We start from the raw sequence: 25,945 nt of genomic DNA, 5'->3' as shown, positions 1-25,945 counted from the left end.
TAAGTGTTTTGAGGATATTATAACTTATATTGAAGTGTTTTGAGGACACTATATCTTATATTGAAGTGTTTTGATGATACTTTGACTTATATTGAAGTGTTTTGATGATACTTTGACTTTTATTGAAGTGTTTTGAGGATATTATAACTTATATTGAAGTGTTTTGAGGATATTATAACTTATATTGAAGTGTTTTGAGGACACTTTATCTTATATTGAAGTGTTTTGAGGATACTATATCTTACATTGAAGTGTTTTGGTGAAACTTTGACTTACATTGTTTACAAAATTCATTTTCCACATAAACTCCACATCCTGAAGCTTTGGAATATTCCACTTCTTCATGGGGTTCATGGCCTTTATGATCTTTCTATTTTAAGTCTTGTATACTGTTTAAATATGACATACACCAGTAGTCCCAGTACAACAGCACCAAGCACAGCACAATAAACAGGTATCACATCAAAATCTTTCTTATCCTTGGCCGTTGTTGGTTGTAATGTATAATTTTCTAAAATAAACAAATATTGTTTGAAAAATCTATGTGATATGCTCTAAATGTACAAAAACAATCATTCTATCAGAATTACTAAGATTTCTAGGTAAAAAGTACTTTCTTATTGGCACTTTGTGCCCTTGTGTCTTTTGTGTGTATGTTAGTTTGGTTTTTTTTCTTGCTTAGTGAGGAGTTGAGTCCAGGAATATTCCAACTCATGACTGTTAAATAGTCACAAGTGAGGAGCCTATAATATAGAGGTTGACATTGGTTGCTGTCTGTCATATTTGATTCTTTTTGTTTATAGTTTACAATTTACAAGTTCGTTGTTCTGCAGGCTCTCCCCTTGTACTTGTATACTAAAAAATTATCTTTTAAAAAAGATAATGTTTATTGCGTGTAGTCAATATAGGAAAGGTGTACTGACATAAATAGTCTCTAAACACATGAGCTCCAAATGGAGCTTTCGTTAGTAGAAGCCTTATTAACTATGTGTATCAGTGAGAAAAATGTAAAAGCATCAAAATATAGTATATATACCAATACATATAATTAACAGCGCCTGGTGATGTTTCATAGCCTTACCGGTTTCGTTCCAAAAAGGACCTTCATCAGAGGCAGAATGAAGGATTAATGTTTGCACCCTATTTATATAGATATGGTAACCGGCGGTTGAGTAAACCAGCAGTTGAGTTAACCGGTGGTTGAAATAACCAGCAGTTCAGATTTAACTGGCGGTTCAGATTTAACCATCGTTTGAGTTTACCAGCATTTGAGATTTAACCGACGGTTCAGAGTGAACCGGCCGATCAAAGTTATCCAGTGGATAAATATGTATCTTGTTGATAACTAAAAAGGTTCAATTATCCTTTCAGTGGGATTTTCCATGGTTACAGTTATCTATATTTAGCTAATGTACATGTTACAGTAACATCTAGTCAAAACTATTAACGTATAATGTGGAAAAGTTTACCGTAACATGTAAAGAAAGTTTACTGTAACATGTACATTAGCTAAATATAAATAACTGTAACCATGGAACATTCCACTGAAAGGATAATTGAACCTTTTTAGATATCAACAAGATACATATTTATCCACTGGATAACTTTGATCCAACGGTTCACCCAAACCGTCGGTTAAATCTCAAAAGCTAATTAACTCAACCGCTGGTTAAACCAACCCCCAGTTAAACCAACCCCCGGTTAAATCTGAACCACCTGTTAACTCAACAGCCAGTTAAATCTGAACTGCTGGTTAACTCAACCGCTGGTTAACTCAAACACTGGTTTACTCAACCGCCGGTTACCATATCTATATAAATAGGGTGCAAACATTAATCCTTCATTCTGCCTCTGATGAAGGTCATTTTTGGACCGAAACCGGTCAGTCTTTAAAACATCACCAGGCGCTGTTAATTATATGTATTGGTATATATACTATATTTTGATGGTTTATTGCGTGTAGTGCTTGCAATGATTTCCCTAAATGTTAACAAAAATGTTACTGTACTTTGAAAATTTGTAATTTGTAATAGACTTTTTTATAATTCTTTATAATCCTACACATAGTCTAGAGGGTAGAAGATATTAAAGATTTATTCCTCTCTTTTCTTTTGTCTATTTCCTTTTGGTTATTAGTAGTTGGTACATTATTCTGTGCTATGTTCAATTATTTTCTAATTCTTTATAATCTAGTACAAAAATCTTTTATAATCATTTACAAAACTAGAAAATTCCACCAATCATCTTATATATAAACTTTAGAATAGCATTTCACCTGCCATGAAATAAACATTTAACCATGAAAATGATGGTAAAAATCTATAAAAGTCACCCTTCTTCTGGTGAAAATTAAAATTTAAAAGTAAAGTAATATATTTGATGATTTGAATATTATACAACTCATCAGGTGGAAAGTCAAATGTGTTACACTAATAGACTTTCAATTGAATTTTTAGTAATTAAAGCAGAAATATTCTCTTCTTCAGTGCACACAAAAATTGTATGAAAAATGAAATAAAATACTAGTTAAATGACATCAAAGGCTAATATGAAATAAAGATAAAAATGAATGAGAAAATTTGGTATGATCAATTCTAATGTTCGTATGTCATGTTAGATTCATCCTGGTATAGATTGCCTGACTTTAAAAACTGGTGATATCTTCTTTATGTAAACATGATACACTAGTTTCATTTGATTTCTTTGGAATACTCGCTGCATAAAATACTACCATCAAATACAGGCTGATGTGGTTACTGCATCAGATTAATTTAATCATCTCTGTTAGATAGGCTTGTTCATTTTCTGATTTGTTTTTTCCCCCAACAACTGCTTTTTGATGAATATAGTTTTGGTAATGTAATCAAAATAAATCTTTTGCAAAAGAGGCATTCCAGGCAATTATAAACTAACTTGGCAGAGAATATATACAGGATATATATATATCATAAGCCAATATCATTCTCAGAATTTGTACATGAACCTTTAATTCTGTATGCATGTGATTCAGAAGAGAGAAGTAATATTGCACCACATATACCTCAACCTTTCTAAGCAGATCACTGTAGAAAAAGATGTATGTCTTTGAGTCTAAGTCACAAAAGGTAGAATTACATGAAGAAAAGAAATCAACAATTGAATTGTGTCAATACTATGATTTTTGTAAATTATTATTTTTATCAAATTTAAGCAAAAACAAGATTGATAATTTATAACAGTCTTCCTATTCAAATAAAAAATCTCATCACAGGGTTCTTGCATGAACTAAACATGTCTTAATTATTATAAAGGATTGAAACTTTTAAAGCCAAATATACTTAATACTGTTACATTTGTAAATAAATGGGGAATGTGTTCATGGGTAACAGAAGATGCATTATTAAGCTTGCATATCATATAAAGTTATAAAAGGATATTAATAAAGAGAAGACGAAGTGACACAACTGAAATTCCTACTTGATTTGAGTTTTGTGGTAACTATTAGTTTGTAGAAGTTTGATAAAATTTGGTTGAGGCAAACCTAGAACAGACACTTAAAAAATCAGCCATTTTTTCATTCATCTTGATATCAACGTCTTCAGATTATTGGGAAAAAAATGTTGTAGCCACTATGAAAAATACTCTAAAACATTTCTGTCCCTTCGTCAAGGAAGAGGAATATATTTCAAGTATGAAAGTAAAAGTGTAAAAAAAGACTCAAAATCTGCCTTAACTATTACAAACTCCCAAAACAAAGGAAATGTTTGTTTACTAACATCTATCCTAATGATACAAGTTAGCAACTGGAATAACTGTTATAAAATGAACCCTGATAATTCAGGGTGACAACCAAATACTAAATCTATACATTTGTAAAAATTAAGTAAATTATAAAGAATTCTTAATTTTACTAATGCAGCATCTTAAACTAAAAAAAAACTTTAATTTGTCAAAGTTATTTTTTTAGTTTAATAAAATTACAAGTACCTTAAAGTTAACTGCAATCAAAACAGGCATATTTATCTGTAACATTCAGAAAATGAAGAAAAGAAAAACATTTTTCAAAATGTTGATGTTTAAATTATCTCTTTATCATAAAAAGATTCTACCTTCAAAGCTTTATGAAATTATATGAAAGTTTATAAGTTACTGGTGTTTTAAATATCAAACCCCAAACTGTAATTGTACTACAGAAAGCTTTGAAGTCCTGCTGATTAATAAGATTTTACAAAGTTAGTATTGTCTGAAACAAGAGTGCACACCTGAAATGTCTCACCTGCTTTACTATATATAACCATTGATTTAAAAATAAAAGATCCATTACAATGAGGTTAGGTCAGATAAATCCTGTCCAACATAGTCAAGACAAAGGTTTTAGATACATCTCACTGTTTATTGCCAATGGTAATTGAAAGACAGACCAAAACAAAAAAAACTTAACATTGATCAATGAACCATGAAAATGAGGTCAAGGTCAGATGATACTGACTAGATAAAGATTTAACTCTTACAATTATTCAATACAACAAAAACAGCTGACCTATTGCTATATCAATGATGAAAAACAAATAAAAAAATTAAGCCATCACTGGATTGTTAAATTATAGTCTTAACATACTACAATGTTTTTTAGACTTACAGCAACTTTTGTTGGAGGCAAGACAAAAACTTTAACCACAGACTTAACCTCAATTTTGACACTGTTTTCTATGACAGAATAATGGATTACTGTGACATGCTTTTGCAGCATTTTTCCCCTAACAAAATGTTGCAGACTCCACATTGCTTGTTGCCATTTACTGTGTAGATTTTATTGCTTTTTTGTTTCTTTGTAAAAAATAAATCATTAAATTCTTAAATCTCAAGGCATGTTTGAAAAATCTAAAAACAAATACCTAAAATAGTAAATTATTTTACCTAATGTATAATTTGAAAATGAGAAACTCTTTATTTCTGTAATTTACTGACATGCATGAACCATCATAGAACTCCAGGTTTCTTTTTTTTCAGCATTTATGTATAATTTAAACCATTATTTCATTTCTGTTGCAATCTTTATTCAAATTATTCCCTTTAATTTATACTGAAAAAGGATATAGCTTTATATTTTATGTTGTCAATTATTTCAGGCAAACAAATTTGAAAAGAAAAGACTTGAAGGCCGTACTTTAACCTATAATGGTATACTTTTTAAATTGTTATTTGGATGGAGAGTTGTCTCATTGGCACTCACACCACATCTTCCTATATCTATTGATGCAATTGGAAATTTGTTGCAATTAACTTTAATGTAATCTTTTTGAAGTAACTTTATATATTTTTTATAACGTGTCAAAGAACTCATCTTTTTTTAGTATAAATTAATAAAACATAAAAAGATATTTAAACAACGCCACTTCAGTTAACAAATGTAACCATTTCTATTCAAGTTCTGGAAAATTCACAATCAAGAATAAAATATGTACCAGAAGTAGCATACAGTGAATCAATATAGTATAGTAGTATACCATGGTAAAAGCTAGTTGAGCTTGTGTAACTGGACCATAGTATAGTAGTATACCATGGTAAAAGCTAGTTGAGCTTGTGTAACTGGACCTTAGTATAGTAGTATACCATGGTAAAAGCTAGTTGAGCTTGTGTAACTGGACCATAGTATAGTAGTATACCATGGTAAAAGCTAGTTGAGCTTGTGTAACTGGACCTTAGTATAGTAGTATACCATGGTAAAAGCTAGTTGAGCTTGTGTAACTGGACCATAGTATAGTAGTATACCATGGTAAAAGCTAGTTGAGCTTGTGTAACTGGACCATAGTATAGTAGTATACCATGGTAAAAGCTAGTTGAGCTTGTGTAACTGGACCATAGTATAGTAGTATACCATGGTAAAAGCTAGTTGAGCTTGTGTAACTGGACCATCTGAGGTGATATATGATAAATTCACTGAAAATCAAAACTCAAGTAGAAAGTTAGCATTTCTGAATGATCATCTGGTAAAGAATGACAGGTTTAGCTTTCAATGTAGGTTTGTAATAGTGCTTGATTCACAATGTTTTGTCTGGCCAATGCAAGGAAAGCCACCATAGCTCTAGAAAGTCAAATAACGTTAGACATTGATATTACGATCAGGAAAAAAAGTAAACTGATTGTAAAAAGCTTTATATTTCAAAGGGCATAATGCCTTGTGTTAGGATGTTTATGTCTGTTATATATGTCCATTGTCCTCGACCACATTTCCATTGTTCAGCAACTGCTAAAAAGAATAGTTTTTTTATTGTCATATAAATGTCTCACTCTTACTATGAGAGATATGATAACTATATATTTGGTATAATGGATATTTGTAAGTTCTATGTTTTTTCAGACAAAGTAAAGACATTTATACTTCAATGAACTGCTCCTAAATTGTTCACAGACACAAACATACAAATTATTTATAGGAACTATATTTCAGTGTATATAGATTTAGTATATCTATGGTACTTCCTACCTAGGAGGCTCAGGAATCGGAGGAAAGAATGGAAAAATGAAAGAAGGTCCAATCTTTTAAAACTAAGATATTTTGCTTAAGCAAATCTCTTTCATTCAGACATTGAATTCAGACATGTACATTTATGCTTTTAGGTTGCAACTCTAATAATGTTAGGTTGCAACTCTAATAATGTTAAGTTTACCAAATATGAGATGATTTGACAAATTTATATATGTTTTGGTCACAAGTATACTATTAAGTATACATTTAAAAGAGTTCTACAAAACATTTATCTGATAAGCATCTTTGGTTTACTTTGAACATTTAATGACATAAGGTGTTTAAAGTGAAGATGATTTTTTTAATATATACTTTTTGAGCCCAAGATCAATAGGTTATATGGCCCTCACCATAATTAATTCCATAACTTTGACATAAGACCATGTCTTGACCATGTCTGCATTTAGGCAGATGGAAACATAGTCAGAACAAACGTTTATTTTATAAAGAGTCATTTTATTTCTGTTGTTTAATTTAATTCAAACTGGATATATATAAAATTGAGAATGGAAATGGGGAATGTGTCAAAGAGACAACAACCCGACCAAATAAAAAAACAACAGCAGAAGGTCAACAACAGGTCTTCAATGTAGTGAGAAATTCCCGCACCCGGAGGCGTCCTTCAGCTGGCCCCTAAACAAATATATATACTAGTTCAGTGATAATGAACGCCATACTAATTTCCAAATTGTACACAAGAAACTAAAATTAAAATAATACAAGACTAACAAAGGCCAGAGGCTTCTGACTTGGGACAGGCGCAAAAATGCGGCGGGGTTAAACATGTTTGTGAGATCTCAACCCTCCCCCTATACCTCTAACCAATGTAGAAAAGTAAACGCATAACAATACGCATGCTTGTTTAGTTCATTATATATGTGTGTATATATAGATCTATATGGACTTCAAAAGAATTTAGGGAAGAATTTTTCCAACTTGTAATGCTATTAAAACTGTGGTGTGAAATAAAGCCTTTCATATAGTTTTCAAAAGATATCAATATTTTTTGTAGTTAATTGTGTGATCAATTTGATGTATTAACTTCACTGAAGCAGCTCAAGTATACCACTTGTGTATTCAAGTACAAACCAGTTAATATCAACAAGAGGCTCAGCTTTGTGGATATCAGTATAGATGTATTAAGGTAGCACAATACAAAGATTTTATAACTCCAACTACCAAGTTTTAAAATGCTGTAACTTTCTTAATAATGCTTGAAAATTTATAGAAGTGGTAGTTTTGGATAGCTAACAGATTACTCTTTCAAATTAATGCAATGTTAGCATTATGCAACAATTATGTAACCAATTATAATGTTAACGGTGTCTAAAATATTTTTCACCAAATTTCCACTTTCAAATGAAATTAGCTTCTGCATAGGTATCCCTAGAGGCTTGATTTTATTATATGTTGTTCCTATGGCCATTATCTACAAAAGGGTGTCTCAGATTTCAGATAGAATGTATAAAACAAATTTTACACCTAATTAAACATTATCTTCTTTTATGTGGTAAGGATGTTTCACTAATTGGAGATTTATGAGAGAATAGAATACCATAGAGACAATCTGAGACACCCTTTTGAAGCCCATGATATGTTGATTAAGATTTCGTTAAAATTCTCTGTATAGTTAAAGAGATGAAAGAGCTAAATTTATTCAAGTGACCTAACCCAGATTTTGCCACTTATTACATAATAATTGATTACATAATGATTGCATAATAAAACTATTACATTCATTTAAAAGATTAATCTTTTATCTATCTATATGTACCTCTCTTATTATTTTCTATGCATTCATAAGAAAGTTACAGCATTTCAAATGTTAGTGATTGGAAGTAAAAATATCTTTGTATTGTGCTACCTTAAAGAGATCACAACATTCTTTGAACTCTGATGTTGAATAAAACAAAGAATTCAACATGTCTTTTTTATACCTAAATTACTAAGGAAACCTTTAATATTACCTTGTTTATTATTAATATAGTGCTTCAAATGCAAAATAATCATTGACTTATATATTAGATTGATCTAGAAAAATCTGCCATAATGAGCAAACATAAGTTATCTTCAATGTACATATATACAAACATTCTGATCATTTCAAAATTTGAAATTAAAGATGTGACTCAGAGATACAGCTGGACTTTTTTAACTTCCTTTTATAAAAAAAAAAAATTTGATTCTCCTATTCTTAGAGGATTTATCCTTTCCCTGATAGTTGATTATTTTCTTTTAAAAAACAAGGGGGGGGGGTGTTTACACAGTGCAAGCCCCCAAATTTGCAAAATCCTGGATCAAAATCTATGATTTCCATATATAACAAATTTCTTTCCATAGGGAGGGCCACTTATGTTTTCAAGAGTGTCAAGTTTGGTTTTTTTTAAATAAGAATGAAAAACTGATTATTAAATTTATATGACAACATAATATAAATACCTTTTGGGTGTCCATAACAGATAGTATTTTCTGTGTCACCACAAGGTTGGAATTCTGCCTGGCCTGATGAACCTTTGGTACAGCGTTTACATGGCAATGTTGCACTTTTAACATCAGAGTAGGTCCCATTAGGACATTTGAGACAAATAGAATTCTGTAATCTATTGCAGGGAATGATGGCACCATATCCGATTGGACAAAAATTACACAATGAACATTCTTTAGCTACAGTATGGAAGTAAAAGTCAACATCACATTCACAAATGTTATCTTCTATAACTGTGCATGGAGTTTTGACATGAGAATCTTTTTTGCATTCAGAACAATTTTGACACTTTTCTGTATGCCAGAATTCTGGTGAAAATGTTCGTCCTTGTACAAGTTGAAGATCCACACTGTGTATCATTACCATGAGAGCAATCCTGACTTAATCCTTGTCCAGGTGGATATTTATTGCAGCACCTCTTCCCATTGAAGTCATAAGCTTGTTCTTTACAGTCTAACGCGGTGCACATTCTCACCTGTCAATAGACATAATTATTGGTTTAATGGTTGTGAAACGGATTTATTAAAGAGGGGGATCATTTTATTTAATTTTGAAAATACCTTGGTCTGGTTAGTGCTGAAAAAAATCCTTGTTAAAGACAGAATGGACAGGCCATGAAATTACTTTGCCACACAAAATGCAAGAAAAACTTGAAATCAGTTGTGTGCCAAAGTGAAAATACATTTTCTGTGGAAAAAGCATGCTAAAAAAACCAACACTCATGATTATGAATAGTCAATCCACCAAAAACCTTCCTAAACTTGGTCCTCCCCTGAATATCAATGATATCCCCTACATTAAATCAGACAATGACAGACATTGACAATTGCATACATTGGCAGTTAATATCATATTGGCGTTGTAATGATACTCAAATAAGTGCTTCAGCAAGAAGTTGAAAGAGGCAAGGTGCCAGTGGAGGTGGGACACTTTCTGAGCTTTTATGGCACTTATTTTGACAAAAAGTATGCATTTCATTTGTTGTCAGTTTGATTATCATTCTTTTATAAAATTAGCTGCAGTCAAAAATACATGGAATACCTGGGTGTAGATGAAATTCCAGGATTTTGAAAAGGGGTCAAATTTAAAACAACATTTGTCTGAGTGGAACGTGACTGTGGAATCGTAGGTTATTGAGGACATGAGTTTTTTTGCCGCCCCCTTTTTTCCCCAAACATCATATTTTGCGTTTTCCTGTATTAACAGTCACACGAGAAATAACTTGTATTGTTACCATTCCTAGTTTATTGAACTACTATCATCAGCATTCAATTTTACAATGGCGGTGCGAATGCTCTTTGCATACGCTGGTATTCAGCCTTTTTTATACGACAACTTTCACAATAAAAAAAAATATCACCGTCTCGTTTCCGTTTGTAGTCGTGACCAATTAATAGTGATTTAGTTTTTCTACCAAACTATATGTCTTTGTCTTATTTCCATTCTGATTCCACAATTTGTGAGCAATTTTCTGTGGTAATCATTAAAGGTTGGAGTTGAGACATCGAACAGGCCTATCAAATCCTATTCATGTCATTCATGTACTTTGAAAACTTAAAAAACAAAACAAACAAAAAGCATCCTATCATATATTTTTGACAAGTCCTAGATATGTTTTACACTATTCGTGGATAGTAATGAAAGATTCATCAAATTAGGCTATCTAATCAAAATCTATTAATTTACCGAATAGGTACTTCAGGGACAGCAGCGGTGGATCTAAAAGGGGGGATTCCGGGGTTGGTACCCCCCTTTTTGAACGATCAATGCATTTGAATGTTGACATAATGATATTGATAATAAAAAAACTTTTGAAAACGGATAGAACTGCCCCTGGGCCCTGAACGCGAAAATACCTGAAACCAAGGATTTACAGTATAGTTAGACTATACAAATCCTTGCTGAAACTATGAATAGAATAACTAAAAAAATAACAGATCTTAGTTTAGAAAAAACGAGAAAGCTAAACAAAAATGTTCTGTCCCTAAACACCTATGTCAACATACTGATTATATCTTATAAAGGTTGAACAAATCCCTATTACAGCGATTCATGACCATGAACAATTACATTAGAAAGCGTGAGCCCCCTCTCGAGTCAACATTCATCAGTGAAACATTTCCGCTGGATGGTAGACTACTTAGAAAATAAGATTTCAAAGTTGTGCATCCAATCTACATCCCTTGGCTATATATATAGTCAGTGTTTGGGAAAAGGCTTGATTCATAGTAAATTTCAAGCTCGTAGAGTCGTCAGAGATTTGTTTTTGTCGGTAAAATTGAATGCTTTTGGTCTCATGAAATTGTTTGTCAGTCAAAGGGTGGTGCCTAGTCATGCACAATACAGTCAACGATTCTCAGTGAATGTTCCGTATGTCGAATTCGTGTGAATATAAAAAAAAAGACACTCCAAATTCACCCGATGCAACCCATGTCATCCTATTAAATAGATCTTATGTTAGTGGGGTTACGTTGTTCAATAGAGGGTATGGTATACCATGTTAACACATGTTATGGGGTTATTCTATTGAAATAGAGTAACATATAGTATTATAACCATGCTAGCATATGGTGTGGGGTTATCTTATTCAAGTAAAATAACACAGCAATGATACAAATTAAGCATAAAGTATGGAATTATATTATTCAATAAGGATAATACAGAAATTATACAATGTTAGCATATAGGATATACTTATTCAAGTAAATAACACAGATATTTTGGCATGACACAGATCGAGGCTGACTATTGGCCAATCATTGACTTTCTTGTATAATCATATAAAAAAACTCATACCCCAAAACTAAAACGAGAATATGAAAATGTATTGACAAATCTTGTGTACTGGGGGTAAGGGGTACTCTAGTCTAAGGGTAAATACAATGCATATCATCTGAAAGATAAACTTTTCATGAATCGAATGGTGTATGTTACAAAAAATTTGAGACTGAATTGACAGAGAAATAAGGGTTTTAAGCGGAGAGGTGAAAAAGTAGTTGGGTACCTTCTCGTAAATATATTATGCGGGAACTTGGTCCCGTCTTTGTGATTCGTGTTGTAACCTTTCTTTCATGGTTTTATCGATTCTTTTTGCGGGGAACTGCTCACATAGATGTTACATTGTTTGGGAACTAGCTTGGACTCGGCATGACAACGGGACCTTTAAAAGACAATCCAGTCTGCTAACTACATTTTATTCTGGTTCACAGTCTAGTCTTATATTTACAATAGTTACAATCAAGATTACATAACTTTTCCATCATAGTTATACATCAAATATTTCGCGATATCAATCGAACAATAATACAAAACCCGACAATAGTATACGCGCCATAAATGAACAGTCGTGTAATCTGTTACCTCCCCTTATTTCGTTTACTTTTAATATTCAATCAAATATCAAATTAAGAATTGTATTATCAAAAGTTATCAATACGAATAAGTTAATTTCTTTTGTTAAGAATATTTTATACAAATCACTTACCTAAATTTTATCTCAAACTTTGCCTCTTATTTATTTAAACTGTACCACGATTTTACTTGTGAATGTGATTAAAATTACTTTACTGGAAAACATCTTTTAATTCTTTAAACTCGTTTCTGCTAAAATTTATAAGATAAACTATTAAACAAATTTAACATTTTTACTAACCTTTAAAAGACAATCAAGTCTGCTAACTACATTTTATTCTGGTTCACAGTCTAGTGAACCAACAAACAAATGGAAGTTTTTAACGACATTGACTCGCTATACAGCCCTTGCACGGTCGGCTTAGTGAACCAAATAGTTTTGCACGACTTTACATAGCTAGCAGACTGGACTTAATTTGACACGTAATATGTTGTTACTCATTACAATAGCTTTCTCTGATCTCTTTTAATAAACAATGGATTTTGTCGGTTAAAGGCAGAATTACTTAATCTTAATTGTTCAAGTCTATTAATTTTAAAAGTATATACAATTATTTTTATGCCTTCGAAGCTGACACATTTATCAATAGACTAGTTCAGGGAAAGCTTGTTCGCGACCTAGAATTCTGAGTGGGTCAAGCGTTTAATTAAAATTCATACGAGATTATGCGAGATTTGGATGAACTGGGGGCAAAGTCATATATGGTACACATCAATATTCGATGTTTATTAGGACACCCGCCACTTTCCCGTTTACCTGTGAAGTCGTTGAGTGTCATCTGTTTTTTATTTGTTTATGTTCATGTGTAATAAAGTAAAATAAAAAATATTGTAAAAAGTGTTGAAAATTACGGGAGAAAATTGAGAAAGAAATTTGAAGAAAACTTGAAAATTACGGCTTGCAAAAAAACAAAACGATCGAAATAATTGATAAAGAAGGAACAAGGTCCTTCAAGTCCCTGAAAAGTGTTAAAAACTTTGAGGAAGTTTATTTATTTGCAGAAATCTCATCTTTGGCGATTGAGAATAATTTCCAGAAACATGCTGATGTAAGGCATTATAATTGCCAAAATAGCATATCATACTACGGTGACACTACATAATTTATTCTCTTTAGATCTCTCAAGTTTAGCTTGTTTCGGGAAATATAAACTAACAATTTAAACCATTTGATTTTCATGTAAAACGGAGCTTTTTTAAAAGTTGTTGCTGGTCAAACACATAGTCGATACAATGAATGATATTATGCGATGAATTAAAAAAAACATAACCATTGCTTCATAAATGTAATGTTTTCAATATTGTATAAATAGTCTGATCGTTAAACCTTGGAACAGTATACACGTTCCTTGTTCAAACCATACTAAAGAAAGATATCATGATCTTGACCTGCATGGCTATATGCATTTAACGTGCAACTGGACGATTAAAACAAAACGGTTATTGATGACTGCATAAAAAACTTTAACCTCAGACTAAACTTGGAATTTGAAACTGTTCAGGAAAACAAAGTCCATCTATTTGTAAAATGCGGTAAAATGAAAGTAAATATTTGCAAAGTTTTGCCCCGGATACTGTATTTTGGACATGACTGAGCAAACTTCTGTCCCAATTTCCCGAAATACCATGATTATGTTTGACAACGATTTTGATGTAAATCAAAACTTAACCACAGACTGTATGCTGACGACGGAATCTAGGATCACCAAGTATCGCTTTCGCGAAATTTGTCAAAAAGAAGGTTGTATGTCAAAAGATCCAAGTAGGCAGTAATTTCACCCTTAAATCTTAAAGACCTCCTTGCTTTATTGTATAGGGGGGTGTCTTTTTTTCTATTGTAATTGTAATAAAACAATAGTTTTTTTTTAATTTAGTATCATTTTTCTACCTATTAACGTGAATTTTCTGAAACAAAAATAAATATACAACAGAACTGTTCATTAAAAGTATGTAATCAAATGTCAAACTAGATATATGTGTGTAAAAATTCACTTTCTAAAGATACAAAAAAAAATATAAAGTATCTTTTATTCTGTTTAAGATCTTGTTAAATTTCTTTGAAATTATTTAGATATGCTGTATACAATATTATGTATGCTTCACAATATGTCACAATAAAATACTGAACTACCCAGACCCCCCTCCTTTCAAAAATTGTCAATATCTGATGCATTTGAATTAAACACAATATACTTTATGTAAATCTAATACACTAATGCAATCAGGGCTAGCATTTTGAACATATATTTTAATGGAACCTAACTGTCAGAACATGATTATGATCAAGGGTATATTAATTGTGTCTAACTGTCGCCTGGTGAGATTAATAGGCTAAGGGTGCTATAAACAGTTTCGTATAAAAAAAACTAGGGGTTATTCCCTGACTAAAAATAACCATGGAGGGAAACCCCTGTTTATTAACTCAATTGGTGCAAAAGTATCATGTTTTTTGTGTTTGATTGTAAAAAATAGTTAATTAGCTTTCAATTAAAACAGGTTGAATGATTGAAATATTTTTAAAAATTAAATTAACTGTACATGTTTTGAGGGGAGACAACTTTGTAAACATCCTGTTTTTTTGGCAGTGAAAATTGAAAACTTATTTGCAGCCACTGTAGCTCTTTTCGGAGCAGGAAACCGTACACTGAAACAAGATTTTTTTGAAAGGCCAGGTAAAAACCTACAAATTTCATACAGTTTTGATTATGAAAAATGTGCATGGATCATGTCTTCATGTCTGTGCACATGACCTGGTTTCAAGTTTTTTCTGTCAAAATTAGAGCTTTTTCCCCCCATGTTCATTGGATGGAATGTTTTTAATATATTAAAAGTACACATTATTTTTATTTCATTATAAACTAGAGAACATTCTGATTCCAGTGATATCAAGTTTTATACAAGTATCTTTATTAATCAGTCCACCACTAAGGGTCACTTATGCATGGTCCCTAAAAATGTGACGTCATAGAAAAAAACTGTTGATTGCACCCTAAGGCAAAACTTTATGATACCATATGGCCTAGGTGTTGATTGACTTTTATTTTTGCATGAACCCCCTGAGGGGTTCATGCTTATATATTGGTGAGTTTTGGATGTGTCTAGGGGCCACTCGATATCTCTCGGCCGGAAGTCAGAATAAATTTCTCGGAACGTCTCGAAATTTTTCGGTCATTTATACAGATCTAAACAGGTTGTTATCTACGTCTTTGATAAGGTCCCTTGATGGCCCTTGACGAAGCAATTATATTTGTTTTAAAACGACCACTGTATACTGTGTGTTTCTGGGTCAATTATAACGTTGTCTCGATAACATGTAAACTAATTATGTTTGAAGATTTAACCACGGGATACTGACAGTGTATTTCATTGCGTAAACCCCTGAGGGTTTACGCAGTATATATTGGACGAGTGATGTAGTCTTTCGGAACACCGGATGTTATTCGGAACACTTCTGTTCTTTCCATGACCACCTTTCAAATACATGCGCAATAGCTATGACCACTTTTCAAATGCATGCGCAATAGCTTACTAATCTGTTGAATATGCATTAGCATCTTAAGTTGCTATAGAGATATTTTACGTATGTTCTGAAATTTATATAATACTTTCTTGCACACGATTACAAGCTGCTAATATTAACCTACATGCGTAGTATTTTAATTATTCAAACGATGTAACCAGCTGTGCTAGATATGAGATAAGATTTTATGTAAACAATGCGCTTTATATTCTGAACGAGAATAATTAAAAATAAAATCTTTAGAAAGAGCTTTAGTAGCATTTTATTTTAGATTTTACGTTAAGTGAAGATGTACATGTTTTTAATACTGAAATTAAAGGGAAGTCTTTCTTGCATATGATTAAATTACATTTTTTTTTAAATGTTGCAACTTTAATAAAAAAAAAATGGTTATTAAAAATAAAATTAAATAGATATTGAAAATGAAAAAATAAAATATTTTGAACGAGAACAATTAAAAATAAAATCTTTAAAAAAAGTATTAGCACTTTTTGAAATTTTACGTCTAGGATAGACGAAGGACATGGGAATCATAAATAAGTGCCTCAAAAAGGTGTAAAAACGAGGATTCGTTTATTGAAAATGACGTTAAAATTAATTACGAAAGTTATGTCCGTATTTATTTTCATTAATATTGCAAATTTAAAGTTATTTTCTTTGTTTAAATATTGCAACATTCTTTACTTTTTTTAAAAACCAGGAGGTCACATAATAACCTCTGAATCCTTTTCGTCATTAAAATGCGATTGATAAGTATAGATATTCAATATGAAAAGGGGGGGAAATAACCGTGACTGAAATCTAAATCTAAAATTTGTTTAAAAAAAAAACACATTTGACCATGCAGATGTAAGAAATGATACTTCAAGCAATGAAACTACGAATTAAATGTGCCACTTTCATTACGACTGATAACCTAAAAATGAATTATGCATGCATTTTTAGCAGACTTAACCAGGTCGGCGATAAGATGTCGAATATAAAAAAGAAGATATGGTTTGGTGTCAATGAGACAACTATCTACAAGAAACCAAAATAACACAGGAGTACAAACTATGTGTCTCCGTACGGCCTTCAACAACAGACAAAGCACGTACCGCATAGTCGGCTATAAAATGCCCCGAAAAGACAATGTAAAATAATCAGTCAAAAAAGAAAATAAAGTCCGTATCATCGTATGCGTAACTTAGTTGCTCACCAGAGGAACGCTACGCAAGCATTTAAACCCGCGTTCCATAAGTTTGAAGTACGTCGAAAAGCAAAGGTATGCGCTTGGTGAACGCTTTTCCTGCAGGAAAATTTTAATGGAACATAAAAAATTTCATTCAGCTCAAGCGTTTGTCAAGCGTATACCTGTAAACTGCACGTAAATATTATACACTCTGCACGAGCGTTGAAAACGCTACAGATAAGTTTTAGACACGTTAAGGGCACATTGCATACAAAAATACTCGTCGCCTTAAAGCTTTCATTTAGGAGAAGTCCGATACGGGTGAAACTTCATCAAACCTACAGAAGATATTACACCCTCTCCAACCATGCAACATGGGACAAGACATAGAAGTACAGGAACTACTCCCATTAGTTTCAGCTGTGCAAGATCTACAAAAATATCCCGCCTGCCTCAAAGGTGCATAGGATCGACCATGGTCCAGCACTAATGATACAAGTATCAACCAGAGTTACAATGACGTGGTAGTAAGTCTTTAAAGGCCACCGAGCGGCCTCCAAAAATGAAAAAAAACTCTATTTAGTCGGCTATTAGATTTAAAAACAAAAATCAAACAAAACTAAAAAGCCGTATTGATAACAAAATAATTTACGAAAAAAACTTGACCGACATGAATTATGAACAACCACTGTACTAATCTAATATATATATATATATATATATACAACTCGTCTAAACATCAACCCAACAATGTTAGATCTGTAAATTTGCTTTCGCAAATTTTTGGTTCTTCCCTCGCCGGGATTCGAACCCATGCTACTGTGATATCGTGACACCAAATCGCCTGCACTGCAGCCGTCCCGCTAGACCACACGACCACCTGGGCTCTCAAAAAAAGAGCGAGGGAAGAACCAAAAATTTGCGAAAGCAAATTTACAGATCTAACATTGTTGGGTTGATGTTTAGACGAGTTGTATATACATTATGTACACAGCCATGTATCACCATCATTGATGGCGATCCGATGGATACATCTGTTGTAGGGTTGTCACTGACTCAGACGTACTTATATATATATATATATGCGATCCGATGGATACATCTGTTGTAGGGTTGTCACTGACTCAGACGTACTTATGAATATAATTATTTTCTGTGACTGTATCTTACATTAATTTGTAGGATCCTTTACTATAGATAATTTAGCTGATCTGTAACAATAACATCTTCATGCCTAATATATCATGTACTGTAGTACGCCGCTAGATTAAAACTGACGTGGAAAGGTAACATATGGCCACCGAAAGCTCTTTTTTGGAGAGCCCAGGTGGTCGTGTGGTCTAGCGGGACGGCTGCAGTGCAGGCGATTTGGTGTCACGATATCACAGTAGCATGGGTTCGAATCCCGGCGAGGGAAGAACCAAAAATTTGCGAAAGCAAATTTACAGATCTAACATTGTTGGGTTGATGTTTAGACGAGTTGTATATATATATATATATATATAATGCCAAACAAGCATTTGGGTTTACGATTGCATTTCTTTTTTTAAAGAAAGCAACTTGTCATAGACTTACGTGGAGAACATTCTGGTTATACTATTTATATCAGATCGGAAAACAGAAAGATGATATTCTAATCAAACTTTTTTGATTCAATCGGAATAAAAGAAATATCTACCAAATTAATATACTGTATTTATGTTTCTGAAGAACTAACAATGATTGAAATCAGAATATTTTCAGAGTTACAATTAAGAAATAAGTAGTTAATATGACAAGATACTCTGCTTTGGTATTTTTAAATATTCATTTGTAAAGGAAACATACAAATTAGATTTAAATAAATTCTTGAATCCTAAAAAAAAAAATGTTTACAAACAATAATTAGTATATTTCTACGTTTATTATTTCATCCCGTTTTAGTATTTAATAGGTTTTATTATTAATTATTTATTTTTTTGTATTGTAATATATCCATAAAACGGAAAGTTAGATGAATTATTAAATTTTTAAATTTGAAACGGTCGTGAATAAAATACTTGTGTGTTCTCAATAATAGATTACATAAAGCATTATTTCAAATCTTTGCAGCTCACAACAACCGTAAAAAATAATTTACAAAAATCACAACAAAATTTAATTACAACCATAGTGTTGATAATTTTATACTGTTTTAGTATGAATTTAGTAGTCTTTGCTTATATTTTGTATCGTAATATATTCACATATATAGTGGAATGTTATGATTTAGATTCATTCGATAAATACAATGCCCATCCGCAAATATTTGACGTTCGTGTTTATTGATATTATATAGTATATATTTAAAAGAATTTGGAAAAGATAACTAACAGGAACGTAAGTCTGTTGTAAAATTGTGATTAAATTTTTCAAAGTTTAACCTTATAGCATCTACATATTTTTACTATGGTACGGGTTTAAAAATTGTGTTCAATGTGTTGAACAACTAGTCTACGCGTCTTGATTCGTTCACTTTAATGTAGGCCGTTTTACATTCGAATTCAACTATGATATTAAGATATGTGATAACGCAAATGCGTATTCTTTTCCTGAGTACCAGTGTGATGCTTTCTATTTACTATTTCGTGCGCTAAAATACTACTTGCATGCAATACTATTAAGTTCACTCGTGAAAGCTTATTTTCGTTTTTGTTATCTTAATTCAGAACACGGCAGAAAGAGCTTTACATGTAACTTCCAAGCACGGTCATCATAACTTACGGTATTCTGACCTCGAGATGTTTCTCTTTTGTTTCTTTTTTGAGTCACTGTCCTATTATAAACTTTGACATTTTCGAAAAGTTAAGGATTGTCTACCCGAAGAATGTATTGTAATGTATTTAGCCTTTTAAATTTTTTCACTGATGCTTTTTTTGCAGACTAAACTCGTGTCTGGTGTATGAGTGGCCGTTCATGTCATTTGCGCGATTATATACGCGTATATAATTTTCAACGCGTATATATTAGCGTATATTGTGGTTTTGAACGCGTATATTGTGGGTTTCAACGCGTATATTGTGGTTTTCAACGCGTATATTATCGTTTTATACGCGTATATTGTTAAAATAAACACGTTTATACTTTATTCCAATTTATTTATCATATACGCGTTAATATACGCGTTATTTGCATCAGAGACATATGTCTCTGTTTGCATAAATATACGCGTTAATATACGCGTTAATATACGCGTTAATATACGCGTTAATATACGCGTTATTTGTGTTAATATACGCGTATGAAATCATTATATACGCGTTAATAAACTATGAGTGGCCGTTCATGTCATTTGCGCGATTATATACGCGTATATAATTTTCAACGCGTATATATACGCGTATATTACCTACATATACGCGTATATTGTGGCTTTCAACGCGTATATTGTCGTTTTATACGCGTATATTGTTAAAATATACGCGTATATATACATGTTACTGTTGAAAAGTGTTTTTTTTTTTGTAACGCGTATAACAAATGTAAATATTTTATACTTAACGCGTTTATATACGTGTATATTTTAACAATATACGCGTATAAAACGACAATATACGCGTTGAAAGCCACAATATACGCGTATATGTAGGTAATATACGCGTATATATACGCGTTGAAAATTATATACGCGTATATAATCGCGCAAATGACATGAACGGCCACTCATAGTTTATTAACGCGTATATAATGATTTCATACGCGTATATTAACACAAATAACGCGTATATTAACGCGTATATTAACGCGTATATTTATGCAAATAACGCGTATATTAACGCGTATATGATAAATAAATTGGAATAAAGTATAAACGTGTTTATTTTAACAATATACGCGTATAAAACGATAATATACGCGTTGAAAACCACAATATACGCGTTGAAACCCACAATATACGCGTTCAAAACCACAATATACGCGTATATATACGCGTTGAAAATTATATACGCGTATATAATCGCGCAAATGACATGAACGGCCACTCATACTGGTGTACATCATTTTAATTCTGGTATATTTTTATAACTACATACCTTTTTATATAAATTGGTTATTTTGAAAGTGTATACAGGTAGTCATAAACTTCTGAACTAAGAAATTCTTAAGCAAAACTAAGTTTCCCTGTATAATCTTTGAATTGATTTTAAAAGTAAAATCAGGAAATCCTTAAAATTTGAGATGTTTTATGAGACCAAAATAAGTCTCTTCACAAGAGGTCCCAATCAATTGCATGTCACAGGCTTCACCGCATAAAACATCTACCATGAGTAAAGACAGCTTCAAATACGAGTTGGTCATAAAGGCATTCATGTAGGAAACAAAATATAAAGATATGATATATAAAATAAATGCATCCAGAATTCCAGATTATAAAGCAAAGTGAGAGCATAAATTTATACTGCGATAGGTTTGTGCAATTTGCATAAGTCATCCGGTTAGGAGAAATGACAATTTGCCAAATGCTTATAATTGGAAAAATTATGCACATTCCCAAGTAATAAATAAAACAATTGAGCTTCAAAATGACTATTCAAATCGGCCCATTCAAATAAAAGCTGTAAACATGTACTTTCAACTAGCATCTTCTATTTACAGTCACTTATTTCAATACAAAAGCAAACACAAATTCAGCAACACTCTTTTGAAGACACGGTAGTCAGCGGTCTTAGGTTCATGTATTGCTTTTTTTTTTTTAAAGAAAGCAACTTGTTATGACTTAAGATCAGTGCCGAAGATATGGCTATGAAATAGCACCCGACTACCTTCTTAAATATAAAGACGATCTGCTAAGTGAACATCACAGCATGAATCTGATCACGTTTGCGTGAAGGTAAACACTCAAAAGTCAGGTGACATATGAAACCGTTCCTTTTGTAATTAAGATTAATTAACATAACGGTCAAAATAGTCTGTTTTAATATGTCAGTTTTATATTCAGCTTTAGAAGGATGTTACAAACTTTGTACTTATGAACGATTTAAACCGTAGTATTTGGTTTCGAAATATACTTAGATTTTCATTGTAATGTATCTATATTAACAAAATTGCGTAGCGGCACACTTAGATTAAATGTTGAAGTTGGTCGTAATCTAAATACTCAAAGAGAAAATATAATTTGTATTTGCTGCAATATGAATGTTTTGGGGGACGAATATCATTTTGTTTTATCATGTCCAACGTATAGATCTGTGCGTATAGAGTTTTATATTTATTCTACTGTTCTTGACCAAATCGGCACAACTTCAAGTGAGATCATTTATTTTAATTCTATAACAGTAAAACTAAGCAATTATTTAAATGCAGCTTGGAAAACTCAATCACATTTATTGTCATTATATTATTGTAAACTCTGTAACTACTGTCCTCTGCTGTCTTTTGTTTGTCGTATTGTATATTTTTTCGATTGCCATAGCATGTATATGCTTCTTGAAAATAAAGTATTCATTAATCTGACTACAGTAATAACGACGGCAATGGACATTTGAGCGCATTGACAGGACATTTGAGCGAAAAAAAAGGACGTTTGAGCGCCAAAGTATAGGACATTTGAGCGCCTAAATTTTAGGACATTTGAGCGAAAATAAGAATAAGCGTAGGACATTTGAGCGAAAACAAGTCTTGGATAGAGAATTGTCTTATTGGCAATCATACCACATTTTCTTACGAATATAGTTCATTAAATGAGGAGTTTACCAACAAAAAGATTAAAACATATTTTAATTGTAAAAAACAAAGCACTAAAAACAAAGCACAGTCATAAAACAGGAGTTTACCAACAAAAAGATTAAAACATCTTTTAATTGTAAACAAAGCACTAAAAACAAAGCACTGTCATAAAACATAAAACTCGGCAACGGCATTATTTACAAGTCTGTTCGGGCTTGGAACTTATATCCCAGGCTTCTGACATAAAAATCCCTCGTAATTTCCTGCTGGCAGTATTTCGAATGCAAATCCCGGAGATTCTGTTCCTTCTCCTTTTCTGTTCGGCTCTGCGGTGCATCAATGTTCAAACTCCGAATTTTTATGTAAGTCACAGATTGCAATTTGATAATAGTGTCAAGGAAAGTATAAATTGATGGATGACTGTGATAGAACTGCTCGTTATAATGGGCATGAAATGATTCGGGCCCATTCATGTTAGTACGTTTTAACGAGGATGGAACTTCGGCCCAGAGATGAGGGGGAAATAACGATAAATCAAAATATTTATAACTAAATCTTACTTTTTTTTCTTACTTTTAAAAAAAAATCTTAATTCGTGTAAAATTATCAGGGAAAATTTCGCTCAAATGTCCTGTCTGAAAACTCAGGTAAGGTTAATATCCCGGCGCTCAAATGTCCTATGAAGTCGGCGCTCAAATGACCCTATGTGCTTTTTTCTTTTTCGCTCAAATGTCCTATGCCCAATAACGATGCCGATCTGATAAATCAATCAACTGATAATGCCACCAGTTCATCAAATCTCGTATCTAATTAGTCGATAACGCAAAATCACGATCGATCTTGCACATGCGCATTGCTTCCCTGAACTAGAGTATTAGCTGGGGGACATTTTTGAGACAACGTTATCAAATATGCTTAAAAGATTAAACACTTTACATTTATATTTTTAGGAAATTGTTCTATAAACAAGTTAAACTTTCTTTAATTTATTTTATTACGTTTATTTTTCTGTCATTTAATTTTACAATTGAATGACAAATATTTTCTTTAACTTCTGTGCAATTCTTCAATTATTCACCAACGCTTTACTTGTAATTTATTTATAAATCTTATCTTTAAATATCACGCATTTTTTGCATCATTATAAATATACGTTGATAGTGGTTCTTCCAATGGATAGAAACAAGTGCCTGTGCATGAGTTGCCTTTAAAACCTTTTTAGTGTTCACCATGCAACTAGTCCTATAATGCAAGGTAATGGTTATATAACAGTTGTTTGATTCCACCAGTGTACTTTATCCGGAGGAAGAAATTTCCTAGTGATTTTTATCCACCAACAAACATTCACTAGTTGTGAAGTTTTTTTTATCCAGTTCCAGTGAAAAACATCCACCCAGGGTCATTATAAGGTTCTAAAATGTGTTTTTTTAAAGGGAAATATATATATAAAATGGGGCTTCAGTATTTTTTGGTGTATTTGAAACCTGCATTTTTGATTGATGTTAACAATAATGTTTTCACCCAATCCAAGGAATGTTCACACTAGTGTTTTGGAACCAGGAATGATAACACTAGTGATTTTATACTGGAATAATTGCTCTAGTTATGGATGCTCCTGTAATTGAAACTTTCTGTAAGAACAATAAAATTGAGAATGGAAATGGGGAATGTGCCGAAGAGACAACAATTTGACCATAGAACAGACAACAGCAGAAGGTCACTAATAGGTAGGTCTTCAATGCAGCGAGAAACTGCCGCTCACAGAGGCGTCCTTCAGCTGGCCCCTAAACACATATATATACTAGTTCCATGATAATAGACGGGATACTTAACTCTAAATTATACACAATAAACTAAAATTAAAAAGCATACAAGACTAACAAAGGCCAGAGGCTCCTGACTTGGTACTAGCGCAAAAATGCGGCGGAGTAAAACATGTTTTTTGAGATATAAACCCTCCCCTATACCTCTAGCCAATATAGAAAGGTAAACGCATAACAATAGACACAGTAAAATTCAGTTCAAGAGAAGTCTGACATGCCAGCTCCAGACCTCAATTAAACTGATTGAAAGATTGTCTTCATCATATGAATATCAGGAATAATCCCTCCCATTAGGGATTTAGTATTATATCATCATAAAATATATGAGAAGAACATAACCGGTGTCATGCCAACAACTGGTTTTCAAATGAATCTGTTTAATTCTGATGCAAAGGCTCTATATAAGTGAATCAATATTAAAGTCAAAATATGCAATCTTTAATGAAGCGACAACAGTATTGTAACTATATCCCTTTTTAATAAGTCTGTTTTAATATAAAGGTTTTGTTAGCTTCTGCACAAATCTGATCTATACATTAGGTTTTTATCAAGTTAATTGTCCTGATCATAGATTAAAAGTATTTTGAGTTATAAAAATATCCTCCCCACCATTATCAATATTAATTGCTAGATTCAACCATATTAATTAAACTGGTTTCTTGAAAATCATTCTAATTTTAACCAAAAGACCACTTTCAAGTTCATCCGTCACCGGGAAAAACTCGTCAATTATGCATGCCTTTATGACGTCATTTACCAGATAGAGGGGATCGCCTGTATCACTGCACTGTTACGCCGTTCATCAAGCGGCTAAGTGATTGTCATTGTGCAGGATAAACTAGAAATAAAGTTTGTTTTGTAAGTACTTAATCACAATCCCCTAATGACAGCAGTGCTTATTGTTAATTATGAGAATTTAATTTACCGAACAATTCGTGTGAATTATATAGTTTTCCAACCACTCGCTCAACATTGGAACGGAAGTACGATGCCCCTAAATACATGAACGATGTTTTAAACCAGAGTTTTTGACGGAAATGCATCAAACTCAAAAGTTGTCTATTAATTTATGTAAACAATAAACAGGTCGAATATAAACTTAACAACACTATTAAGATCGACACTTTCACACTTTTTACATTCAATATTCAACAGTTACCCGGAATGAAAGTATGCTTACTGTATATCAAATCAAATCTTGTTTATTACACTTCTCAGTACAGTATCAAGATCTACTTTTAACTAATACCACAACAAACTAGGATAACATAGGAATCATGATACATGTTGGTCTGTCTGCTTTGAGATCATCATCTTGCAAGGTCATTCCTCTTATACCTTG

At 32.2% G+C, this 25,945-nt stretch overlaps 1 pseudogene; it reads right to left on the bottom strand.

Annotated features, from left to right (window-relative positions):
* Window positions 1-241: 241 nt before the first annotated feature.
* On the bottom strand, window positions 242-25,945 carry LOC134687727 (tumor necrosis factor receptor superfamily member 16-like; annotated as a pseudogene).

This window comes from Mytilus trossulus, chromosome 10, assembly GCF_036588685.1.
Source record: "Mytilus trossulus isolate FHL-02 chromosome 10, PNRI_Mtr1.1.1.hap1, whole genome shotgun sequence".
In the NCBI taxonomy this organism is placed as follows: domain Eukaryota; kingdom Metazoa; phylum Mollusca; class Bivalvia; order Mytilida; family Mytilidae; genus Mytilus; species Mytilus trossulus.
This window is presented reverse-complemented; position numbering and strand designations above follow the sequence as displayed.